Source organism: Dama dama, chromosome 7 (assembly GCF_033118175.1).
Source record: "Dama dama isolate Ldn47 chromosome 7, ASM3311817v1, whole genome shotgun sequence".
In the NCBI taxonomy this organism is placed as follows: Eukaryota; Metazoa; Chordata; class Mammalia; order Artiodactyla; family Cervidae; genus Dama; species Dama dama.
In genome coordinates this window covers 13,132,213-13,145,035 of record NC_083687.1, presented here as the reverse complement: position 1 = coordinate 13,145,035, position 12,823 = coordinate 13,132,213, and the positions used below count along the sequence as shown (strand labels likewise).

The window sequence follows — 12,823 nt, the reverse complement described above, 5'->3', positions numbered from 1 at the left end:
CCCTGTCCATCACCAACTCCTGGAGTTCACCCAGACTCATGTCCATTGAGTCGGTGATGCCATCCAAGCCCAAATGCTCATCCTCTGTCGTCCCCTTCTCCTCCTACCCTCAATCTTTCCCAGCATCAGGGTCTTTTCAAATGAGTCAGCTCTTCACATCAGGTGGCCAAAGTATTGGAGTTTCAGCTTCAACATCAGTCCTTCCAATGAACACCCAGGACTGATCTCCTTTAGGATGGACTGGTTGGATCTCCTTGCAGTCCAAGGGACTCTCAAGAGTCTTCTCCAACACCACAGTTCAAAAGCATCAATTCTTTGGCGCTCAGCTTTCTTTATAGTCCAACTCTGACATCCATACATGACCACTGGAAAAACCATAGCCTTGACTAGACGGACCTTTGTTGGCAAAGTAATGTCTCTGCTCTTTAATATGCTATCTAGGTTGGTCATAACTTTCCTTCCAAGGAGTAAGCGTCTTTTAATTTCATGGCAGCAATCACCATCTGCAGTGATTTTGAAGCCCAAAAAATTAAGTCAGCCACTGTTTCCACTGTCTTCCCATCTATTTCCCATGAAGTGATAGGACTGGATGCCATGATCATGGTTTTCTGAATGTTGTGCTTTAAGCCAACTTTTTCAGTCTCCTCTTTCACTTTCATCAAGAGGCTCTTTAGTTCGTCTTCACTATCTGCCATAAGGGTGGTGTCATCTGCATATCTGAGGTTATTGATATTTTTCCCAGCAATCTTGATTCCAGCTTGTGTTTCTTCCAGCCCAGCGTTTCTCATGATGCACTCTGCATGCAGGTTAATAAGCAGGGTGACAATATACAGCCTTGACGTATTCCTTTTCCTATTTGGAACCAGTCTGTTGTTCCATGTCCAATTCTAACTGTTGCTTCCTGACCTGCATACAGGTTTCTCAAGAGGCAGGTCAGGTGGTCTGGTATTCCCATCTCTTTCAGAATTTTCCACAGTTTATTGTGATCCACACAGTCAAAGGCTTTGGCATAGTCAATAAAGCAGAAATAGATGTTTTCCTGAAACTCTCTTGCTTTTTCGATGATCCAGCAGATGTTGGCAATTTGATCTCTGGTTCCTCTGCCTTTTCTAAAACCAGCCTGAACATCTGGAAGTTCACAGTTCACATATTGCTGAAGCCTGGCTTGGAGAATTTTGAGCATTATTTTACTAGCATATGAGGTGAGTGCAATTGTGCAGTACTGGAGCATGAATATAAATGGATGAACTTATGGGGACAAATAAAGAATAGAATGGAATAGACTCACTTTATACGGGAATTTATTGTATAAAAAAGATAGCATTTCAAATTAGTAGAGAAAAGATGGTTTAGTCAATAAACTGTGAGAAGAATGGCCTAAGTATCTGCCAAAAACAAAGTTGGAGCTCTAACTCTAAAAGAATTCCAAAAAAAATAAAAATAAAAGAATTCCAGATCAAAAGTTCAGGCATGGACTTTCCTGGTGGCTAAGTGCATAAAAATCTGCCTGTTAATGCAGAGGACACAGGTTTGATCACTGGTCTGGAAGATTCCACATGCTGCAGAGCAACTAAGCCCGTGTGCTACAACTACTGAAGCCCGTGCCCTGCAACAAGAGAAGCCACTGCAATGAGAAACCCTCGAACCACAGCAAAGAGTAGCCCCAGCTCACCACAACTAGAGAAAGCTCGAACAAAGCAACGAAGACCCAGGGCAGCCGAAAATAAATAAATAAAGCATTCTGGCTTAAAAAAAAAAAAAATGTAAGCATTTAAGTGCTCACTTCAGCAATACATATACTAAAGTTGGAACGATACGGAGATTAGCATGGTCCCTGCACAAGGATGACATGCAAATTGATGACGTGTTCCATGCTGTTTAATACAGAAAGACAAATAACATATGATATTTCTTATATGTGGAAATCTTTTCTTTTTAAAGGGTACAAATGAACTTTTTTTACAAAACAGAAGTAGAGTCACAGGGATGTAGAAACAAACTTACGGTTACCAGTAGATGAGGTGGGAAGGGATAAATTGGGAGATTGGGGTTGACATATACATACTACTTTATACTAGGGCCTTCCCTGCTGGCTCAGTGGTAAAGAATTCGCCTGTCAATGCAGGAGAAACAGGTTCAATCCCTGGTCTGGGAAGATCCCACATTCCTTGGAGCAACCAAGTGTGTGAGCCACAACTACTGATCTTGTGCTCTAAAGTCCAGGAACCTAAACTACTGAGCCCATGGACCGCAACTACTGAAGCCCAAATGCTCGAGAGCCTGTGCTCCAAAAAAGAAGCCACTGCAATGAGAAGCCCATGCATCGCAACTAGAGAGTAACCCCCACTTGCTGCAACTAGAGAAAAGTCATCAAAGCAATGAAGACCCAGCACAGCCAAATAAATAAATAAAATTATTTTTTTAATTATTTTTTAAAAGGTAGAATAGATAACTAATAAGAAATTGTTGTGGAGCACAGGAAACTCTACTCATTACTCTGTAATGGCTTATATGGGAAAAGAATCTAAATAAAGAGTGAATATATGTGTATTTATAAATCATTTTGCTGTACATCTGAAACTTACACAGCATTGTAAATCAACTATACTCCAATAAAAAAGTTTAAATAGAAAAAAAGAACTGATCAGGTAATTGTTTAATATACTGAAAGTGAGTGGGAAATCAAAAATATCTGGAATTTCACCACTGTTATATTTTGCACCTCTCGCAATGAGTCGGACACGACTGAGTGACTGAACTGAACTGACAAATATACCATTTATATTTTTTAAATTTTAAACATAAAAAAATTCATACAACTATATATTGTTTGCAGTTTGCTTCAAAATAGTCAAAGGATGGAGCAATGGTTGGGGCATAGCTGAAATGAGACTGAAGGTGAACGTGTTAGTCACTCAGTCATGTCTGATTCTTAGGGACCCCATGAACTGTAGCCCACCAGGCTCCTCTGTCCATGGGATTTTCCAGGCAAGAATACTGGAGTGGTTGCATGCCCTCCTTCAGGGGATCTTCCCAAACCAGGGATCAAACCCAGTTCTCCTGCACTGCAGGCGGATTCTCTACCTTCTGAGCCACAAGGGAAACCACTCTACCTTGTTCTGATTGCTGTTGAAGTTGTTGAGAGTACCGCTGGTTCCTTTTTTCTCTCTACTTTTGTGTATGTTTGAACAAATGCCAAAAGAAATTATTGGGTAATTTAAAAAATAACCTTGGAGCATTCAAGGCCTTTCCAGTCATATCACAAAGCGTTAGAAACCACAAAAGAAAAGATTGAGATAGTCCAGTAGATAGAAATTTTTTTAAAGAAAAAAATAAAACAACTGAATGGCAAAAAAAAAAAAAAAGTCACCATTGATAAATCAAAAGGTAAAAAACTATGAAAAAATATTCACATAGCATAGAAAATAAACTAATTTCCTTTTCATTAATATATCATGAGTTCCTATAGATCAATGAAAAACCGGTAATACATGTGAGAAATTGGTGTCATTTATGAATAGACAACTTGTGAGAAATAAAATGGCTTTTAAATACATGAAGAATGTTTATCTTCAATTATGATAAAAGAAATGAAAAATAAAGCTATAATGAGATATCATTTTAAGTTAACCAGTTGATAAAACAAAACAAAAAAGTTTTTGATGCGTTATTAAGGGTATAGAAAAACATTTTCATAAGTTGTAAGGATATATATTGGTACATCTTTCATGAAAAGTAATGTGATAATATCTATCAACATTTAAAATGCAAAAAACTTTTTATTCAGCAATTTCACTTCTAGTCATTTGTCCTACAGGTGATATTACAAAATGATGATATAAAAGGATATTCATTACAGCACTGTCAGTCATAGCAGAAGATTGGAAACAACCTAAATTTCCACCAACAGGAAACTATTAATACTTAATAAGTTCTGATACAGGCATATGATGGAAAATAGAAAGATCCAGGTAAACTTTCAGAAGATATGGAATGACCTTCAGAAGATATTGCTGCATGAAAAAAGTGAATTGCAGAACACTGCGTATAGTATGTTTTGCATGAAGAAGTGCATGTGTGTGGATGACATTTATGCTATATAAATGCACACGCAGTTGCACATGTTTGTAAATGAATAGGATATTTCTAACAGAAAAGACAAGAAGCTGGTAGCAGGTAGGCTGGAAAGAAGTACTGTGATGGACAAACAGGGAGATTTATGTTTCCCTGTTTATTTTGTACCATCTTTAGACAATATCCATTCAAAAATAAATTTAAGAATCATTTGTACATATTCAGAGAGAAAGTGATGAAGGAAATGTGGTAAAATGTTAACATTTAGGGACTGTTGGTGAAGGATTTATGGGAATGATTCTACTATTTTTGCAGCTTTTCTGTATGTCTGAAATGATTTCAAAACAAAAGTTTCCAAGATGAATAAACTTAATTTCTAAAAAAATACATACTCTCACAACCAACCATCATTTTCACTTCCTTCTTAATGTTGAAAAATTAGTACTCAGAGTTTCTATAGCATTATTGAGCTAAACAAAAATTCATTTTTAATACAACAAAAATTTGTTCACAATGTTATTCTTGTAATTTTTATTGGTATATAGTTGATTTACAATGCTGTGTTAGTTTCAGGTGTATAGCGAAGTGATTCAGTTATACAGATATGCATATCCTCTCTCTCTTTATTTTTTTTTAGATTTTTTTCTCATATAGGCTATTACAAAGTATTGAGTAGAGTTCCCTACACTATACAACAGGTTCTTACTACTAGTAATTTCATATATAGTACTGTGTATATGTCAATCCCAATCTCCCAATTTATTCCACCCCGACCCCTGGTAACCATGTTTTCTTTCTGTATCTATGACCCTACTTCTATTTTGTAAATAAGTTCTTTTGTACTCATTTTTTTTTTTGGATTCCACATATTATGCAGTATCATGATATTTGTTTTTCTGGGTCTGACTTACTGCACTCAGTATGACAATCTGTAGGCTCATCCATGTTGCTGCAGATGGCAATACTTTGTTTTTTATGGCTGAGTAATATTCCATTACATATATGTACCATATCTTTATCCATTCCTCTGCTCCCATGTTCTCGCTACTTTAAATAGTGCTGCGGTGAACATTGGGGTGCATGTATCTTTTTGATTTATGGTTTTCTCTGAGCAGTGCTGAGGAGTGGGATTGTTGGGTCATATGGTGGTTCTATTTTTAGTTTTTTAAGGACCCTTCATACTGTTCTCTGCAATGGCTGGACCAATTAACATTCCCACCAATAGTGAGGAGGGTTCCCTTTTCTCCACACTCTCTCCAGCATTTACTGTTTGTAGATTTTTTTGATGATGGCTATTATGACCGGTATCAACACATATTTATTGAGTGTCTAATATGAGCCAGCACTGAGGATACAAAAGTGAAAACAATAGGAAAAATCCATATGTAATGTAATAACTGATAGCAATAAGTGTTATGAGGGAAAGTAAAGCGGAGCAAAGGGATTGAATGGTGGGAGGTATATTTTAGATGGCGTGGCAGGGTGGCAGTCAGAAGTCTGTCCCAGGAGCTGATACTGGCATAGAGTATGTGAGAAAGAAGTTTTGGAAGAAGCATGTTCAGAGAGAGGAAACAGTGAGTGCAAAGGCCCTGAGGCAAGAACTTGCTTTGTGTACACGAGAAGCAGTGAGGAAACCATTGTGGTTGAAGCAGGTAGCGGAGGGCAGAGTGAGATGAGGCCAGAGGTACAAACTGTAGACCCTGCAAGGACACGATTTTTTACTGTAAGTGAGACAGAAGCCACTTGGAGGATGACAAGATCCTGTGTGGGTTTTAAAAGGATCCTTGTGGCTGCTTTCAATGTGGAGAATAAACTGTGTTAGGCAAAGGCAGAACGAAGAGGGAGACGAGTGAGGAGGCTGCTACAATAATCCAGACAAGTGATGGCTGGGACCAGGGGGGCAGCCGCAAGTAACGACGAGAGGTGACAGGACTCCGGATATATTCTGGAAGGATGGCCAGCAGTGCTTGCTTCTGTATTTGGGCAATCACAGGAGATCTGGGACCTTTTTTTTTCCAGCAAGGAATTCTCTGCACTTCTCTGAGAGTAGAGTGAGTTTGGATTTTTAAGATCAAGTCCCCAGGATCTCAAGGCATCCCAAGTCCATTTCCCCCCACCTCACAGCAATGGAAATGAAGGGGCACAGAGACAGCAGGTGGAGGTCCCAGCCCTCTCTGATGGAGCCTGTGTCACAGAGTCGAATCTGGAGGTGGTAAGAGCTTGGCCTGGCCTCCCCTTCACACCGCCCCCAGGGAAGGAACCTGCCCATGAGACAGCTGGCAGAAAGACATAGCCTGATGCTAGGGGGGAAATTAGATGCAGGCCTTTTGGGACACAGTAGAGCTAACTTTAAAATACAATGTCACTGGACTAAGCTCAGAAACTAAATTTTACAAAAACTGAATGAAGGAACAAGGATCAAAGACAATGAGATGGTTTTGTGAATGGGAAATTTCCACGCTCACTAATTTTCCTTTAAAAAATTGTTTATAAGATAAGACTGTTTATTGATTGATTGATTTTTATGTATATTTTCTTAGCTGTGCAGCGTGCAGGATCTTAGTCCTCCAACCAGAGTCTTAAGCACTGGACCTCCAGGGAGTCCCTAATTTTCTTTTTCTTTTTTTAACAACTTTTTATTTTGTATCAGGGTATAGCTGATTAACAATGCTGTGATAGTTTCAAGTGAACAGGGAAGGGAGGGAGTCCCTAATTTTCAATTCCCTAAAGGGCTTCCTTGGTGGCCCAGACGGTAAAGAATCTGCTTTCAATGTGGGAGATCTGGGTCCAATCCCTGGGTCAGGAAGATCCCCTGGAGAAGCAAAGCCCTCCAGTATTCTTGCCTGGAGAAGTCCATGGACAGAGGAGCCTGATGGGCTACAGTCCATGGGGTTGCAGAGTCAGACACGACTGTGTTACTAACACTTTCAAAGATGCTTGAATTCACGTCACAATTTGGTAAACTGTGAAGCAAGATACTCTCTGTTCTGGGGTTCAGTGGTGAGAACTGGTGGTCAAACTGGGAGACCTGGGTCCCCTGTGTCCAGCTCCCAGCTCCAAATTATTTCTAGAATGAACTTAGATGAGCTGGTGATCTCAGGGGAATGGAAAGCCAGGGAACTGGTTTTGAAGTAGCATTTATATAGCACGTTTTACCTAAGACTGAGAAAATCTAAGCAACAACAAAGACCGAGGAGGGACACAGAAGGAAACAGTTGTCCTAGCCTCCTCTGAAGAGCTGTCACGCGGCTGTAGCCCTGGGCGAGGCACTTCCCCTTTCTGGGTTATCGAGCAAGCAATATGACCTGGGTCATCGGCGTGAATATCCTGGCGCCCCACCACTTCCTAGGGGTGTGACCTCAAGCATGTGACGTAAAGGTTCGTCGCCTCAGTTTCTTATCTGTGAAATAGAGGCAATAATAGTGCCCACCTTGGAGGTGTGTCGTAAAGATTTGATGCTATAAACCTTGTAAAGCATTTGGAACTGTGTTTGGCAGACGATAATCAATGTCAGCTGTTGCTACTTTTGTGGTTGATAAAGTGAGACTGAGTTACAGAACTGCCAACTTCTCCATCCTAGCAACTGGCCGGTAGCCTGGTTCACACGCCAGACTGATTGTCAAGGGATGTGGGGCAGTGACGTGGGAGCTGGGATGGGGTGGGGGTGAAGTTGAGGATTGGGGCGAATGCTCAGGTCAAGGAAATTCAAGCCCCAGTGAATTTTAACAAATACTTGTCCAGGACCTATGATGTGCTGGGAACTTTCAAGGTGCCGGGAGACAGCAGTGAATACAAGAAGCAAAGCCCTACCCTCATGGTGCTTGTGTTTTGGTGGGCTCAGTGGGAAGGGCAAAGCTGCAGTGATCTTTGCCAACTTGCTTACCTGGACACTATGCTGGCTGAAGGGTTACCCACTGCTGACACCCCCACCCGCATCCCCAGCCTCAAGTCTGTGTTCACCAGAAGTTTTGGGAAGTAATTCCTGGCAGGGATACAGCATCTCACCTCAAATGCTTGCATCCTTCTGGCTTACTCTGGCATCGCCAAAACTACATCCACCCAAGGAGTAACCTGAACTTGCTCCTGGAGGCTGCCCTCAATTGACAATGGCTAGTGTCCATAGTTAAGTACCCCAGAGGTACCTAGGCAAGTACCCTGAGAGACAAACCTAGGACACGTTCCACACAGTCTCCTCAGACCTCCCAGCTGCACACAGCAGAACTTGCTCACCAATACCTCCACTGGCTTTTTTTTTTTTTTCTTGAAAATGAAAGTCTCTCAGTCGTGTCCGACTCTTTGCGACCCCATGGACCATACAGTCCATGAAATTCCCCAGGCCAGAATACGGGAGTGGGTAGCTGCTCCCTTCTCCAGGGGATCTTCCCAACCCAGGGATCGAACCCGGGTCTCCCGCACTGCAGGCAGACTCTTTACTGCTTGAGTCACCAGGGAAGCGCCCCCTTTTTAAAAAAAAAAAAAAAATTTATTTATTTATTTGGCTGTGCCAGGTCTTAGTTGTGGCATGCAAAATCTAGTTCCCCGACCAGGGCTCAAACCCAGGCTCTCAGCATTGGAAGCGCCAAGTCTTGGCCACTGGACCACCAGGAAATTTCCCCCTCCACTGGCTTTTTCCTTTCTTTTCCTTTCCCACATTCCCCACTATCCATGCTTCCAGAACCACCTCCCAAGTAAACCACTTACATACACACCCATGTCTCAGGCTGCTTTTGGGGGAAAAAAAAAACTAAGAAAGTTGACACCAGAAATGGCAGAAAGTCTTCTGAAAATGGCTCCCTCACCAGTGAGATGACTATGGGGCCTGACGCTGGCAGTAACTAGGGAGATGATGAGTTCCCTGTAGGCTGCAGCCTCCTGCTGACCAAGACCCAGATGTAGGAGGTTAGACCTGGGAGAGATACAGAAAAATACAGGGCTATCCCTGGTGGCTCAGTCAGTAAAGAATCCACCTGCAATGCGGGAGAACTGGCTTCGATCCCTGGGTTGGGAAGATCCCCTGGAGGAAGGCATGGCAACCCTCTCCAGTACTCTTGACTGGAGAATTCCGTGGACAGAGGAGCCTGGCACACTGCAGTCCATGGGGTCGCAAAGAGTTGGACACGACTGAATGACTAAGCACACGCAGATGATAACGATGAGGATTTGGCCCTGACTGACTTCTGTTCACTTCCCTGGAAGTCTTGAAGAAAGAGAATCACAGGCTCAACTCAGGGCAGGCCGTGGGAGACAAGAGACCCCCCCATCAAAGCATTTGAAATGGTCCTCATCTCTTGGGGCCCAAGGGCAGACTATGCTGATAATCAGCCTCAGTTCAGTTCAATTCAGTCGCTCTGTTGTGTCCGACTCTTTACGACCCATGGACTGCAGCACGCCAGGCCTCCCTGTCCTTCACCAACTCCTAGAGCCTACTCAGACTCATGTCCATTGAGCCAGTGATGCCATCCAACCATCTCATCCTCTGTCGTCCCCTTCTCCTCCCACCTTCAATCTTTCCCAGCATCAGGGTCTTTTCAAATGAGTCAACTCTTCGCCTGAGGTGGCCAAAGTATTGGAGTTTCAGCTTCAACATCAGTCCTTCCAATGAACACTCAGGACTGATCCCCTTTAGGATGGACTGGTTGGATTGCCTTGCTATCCAAGGGACTCTCAAGTCTTCTCCAACACCACAGTTCAAAAGCATCAAATCTTTGGTGCTCAGCTTTCTTTATAGTCCAACTCTCACATCCATACATGACTACTGGAAAAACCATAGCTTTGACTAATAATCATAGCTAATAACCATAGCTTTGATAATCAGCCCCAGGGTTTGGTATAAAGGTGGTAGAGCTACAAGAGAGACCATGCCTGGCTGCAGCCAGCAAGGGAAGAGTGGGGCACTGAGTCCTGGAATGGAGGTGTTTAGATGGGTGAATCCTGCACTCCCTGCTTCCCTGAGCCCTCCAGGCCTGCAGAATGCCCCTCCCCTGCTAGAGGAGAACAGTCACCCATCACTTTAAGATCCACCCCACCTCCCCTCTCTGCCTGTAGACAAGAGTCAGCAAATGCTTTAAGGGCAAGAGAGCAAATATTTTAGGTTTGTGGGCTACATGGTGTCTGTTGCAACTACTCATTTCTGCTTTTGTGCTACTTAAAGTACAACAGCCATAGACAACAAGCGAATGGGTGTGTCTATATTGAAGTAAAACTCTATAAAAAAATGGGCAGCTGGTCCCTGGAGCTAGGGTTTGCCAGCCTCATCTCTTAGACCAATAATTGGGTCAGGTCTCAGCATTGCCTGAGTAGAAAAAGTAGAGTTACTGCTACTAGAGGAAAGAACTTGCCAGAATGCCACAGGTCTGACTGATATGTATTGGTAGGAACAGGGCAAACACATGGGATGAGACCTCAGGGGTGTGGGGCTGGGACTGCGGGAGAGGAGGAATACAAGGCAGCCAAAGTGTTTATTGTGCCCTCTCTTGACTCAAGATTAAACATCCCGGGGAAGTCCCTGGTGGCCCGGTGGTTAGGGCTCTGTACTCTCACAGCCCGGGGCCCAGGTCCGATTTCTGGTTGGGGAACCAAGCTCCCGTGAGTCATGAGGCGCTGTTCCCTCTTGGAGTCCAATGGGTTCAAATGAGTCTGTGGCGGCTTCCCAGCCCCTGAATGCAAATTGGGATGGATGTACTCAGCAAGTAGCAGAACGCTCAGATTGGTGAAACCCGTGAAACAAAAGCCATTAGGGAAAGGACTGAGTAGAAGTCTCCTCAGTTACCCCACTGGTCAAGATGGTTAAGTCAGAAGCAGTACCGCATCCCTGGTAGAATTGCAAAGGTTAATCCTACCCTCAGGGACTTAAAGGACACAGTGCTTCCCAATCCACCCCCACCTGCTCCTACGAAAAGCAAACGAAGCACGGTGATTGATAATGGTCACATGACAGCCCTAGTTGCAGCCATCATATCAAAAAGTATGGTATGTTTACTAGAATAGTCTCCATAGCTCTGATGGTAAGAAGCTAATAACATAGCCAATGCATTCTTTCCAATCCATGTCAGGAAAGCACATCAAAAGTCATGACCACGTTCCCCACAGAAATTCAGGAACCTATCGTATTAGTTAAGATTTAAATGGCAGCTGAGCTGAGGCATGCCGGAACATTCCCTCTATGGTTGTCATTTAGTCACTAAGTCATCTCCGAATCTGTGACCCCATAAACTGCAGCACGCCAGCTTCCCTGTCCTACACTATCTCCCGGAGTTTGCTCATACTCATGTCGATTGAGTCGGTGATGCCATCCAACCATCGCATCCTCTGTCATCCCCTTCTCCTCCTGCTTTCAATCTTTCCCAGCATCAAGTCTTTTCCAGTGAGTCAGTTCTTCACATCAGGTGGCCAAAGGATTGGAGCTTCAGCTTCAGCATCAGTCCTTCTAATGAATATTCAGGATTGATTTTCTTTAGGATTGACTGGTTTGATCTCTTTGCTGTCCAAGGGACTCTCAAGAGTCTTCTCCCAACACAATTCAAAAGCATCAGTTCTCTGGCGCTCAGCTTTCTTTACGGTCCAACTCTCACATCTGTGCATGACTACTGGAAAAAACAGCTTTGACTAGACTGACCTTTGTCGGCCAAGTGATGTCTCTGCTTTTTAATACACTGCCTAGGCGCCCTACATGGTTAAAGGACAAATTATCATACCATGGACATCCTACCACTAAGAAGAGGCATAGTGCTGGTGGCCAATAGGGACTTTGGAGGCAGTATACTGATTACTGCTCCAGCTCGTGTATTGGATGACTTTATTGTTTAAGTGGAGTCCAGAGCTAAAGCGGCTCTGCAATAGGTCCTCACTATGGGGAAAACACTTGGGACGTGTGACCCAGCATATCCCATAATACTAGAAATATCCATGGGAGATAAGCAAACAGTGTAAAGTCTCCAAAAGCCCCAAGGGCAGAGCCTCCTCTCAGACCCTTAGGGTTCTGGAGCAAAGCCATGGTCCATATAACAGAGGATTATTCAGCATGTGAAAAGTAGTTCTTGGCTAAACTGCAGGATCCAGAACAAAGAAATGATTATTGTTTTAAGCTACTGAGGCTTAGGGTTGATAAATATAAATAACCAGAAGATTCATGTAAGAGTATTTGTTCTTTTTAATGGCATATAGGATTCCACTATATACAGATACCACAGTTTATATATCTGTTCTTCTGGACATTTAGGTTGTTTCTGGTTAGGCTCTGTTATGAATAATACTGCTATGAAAATATCTTTTGGCACAAATGTGTATTTATTTCTCTTGAGAACAAACCTAAGAATGGAATTCCTAGTCATCAGGTAGGCTTGAGGGGAGGCATCTTGAGAAGATATTGCCAAAGAGTCATTCCAAAGGAGATGAAATAGTTCACACTTCCACCGGGAGCTATGAGTTCCAGTTGCTCTGTATCCTCAAAACACTTGGCACAAATGTGTATTTATTTCTCTTGAGAACAAACCTAAGAATGGAATTCCTAGTCATCAGGTAGGCTTGAGGGGAGGCATCTTGAGAAGATATTGCCAAAGAGTCATTCCAAAGGAGATGAAATAGTTCACACTTCCACCGGGAGCTATGAGTTCCAGTTGCTCTGTATCCTCAAAACACTTGGCATGGTCAGTCTTTTTCATGTTAGTCATTTTGGTAGATGTGTACTGGTATCTTATTGTGATTTTAATTTGCATTTTTTCTGATGAGTCACAATATATTCTTTACTTTT

The 12,823-nt window shown here is 42.8% G+C and overlaps 1 non-coding gene across 1 annotated transcript; it reads left to right on the top strand.

Annotated features, from left to right (window-relative positions):
• Positions 1-1,775: 1,775 nt before the first annotated feature.
• Positions 1,776-1,879, top strand: LOC133060027 (U6 spliceosomal RNA). The gene has a single exon (XR_009693696.1). It is a non-coding gene; the product is annotated as a U6 spliceosomal RNA (small nuclear RNA).
• Positions 1,880-12,823: the final 10,944 nt, after the last annotated feature.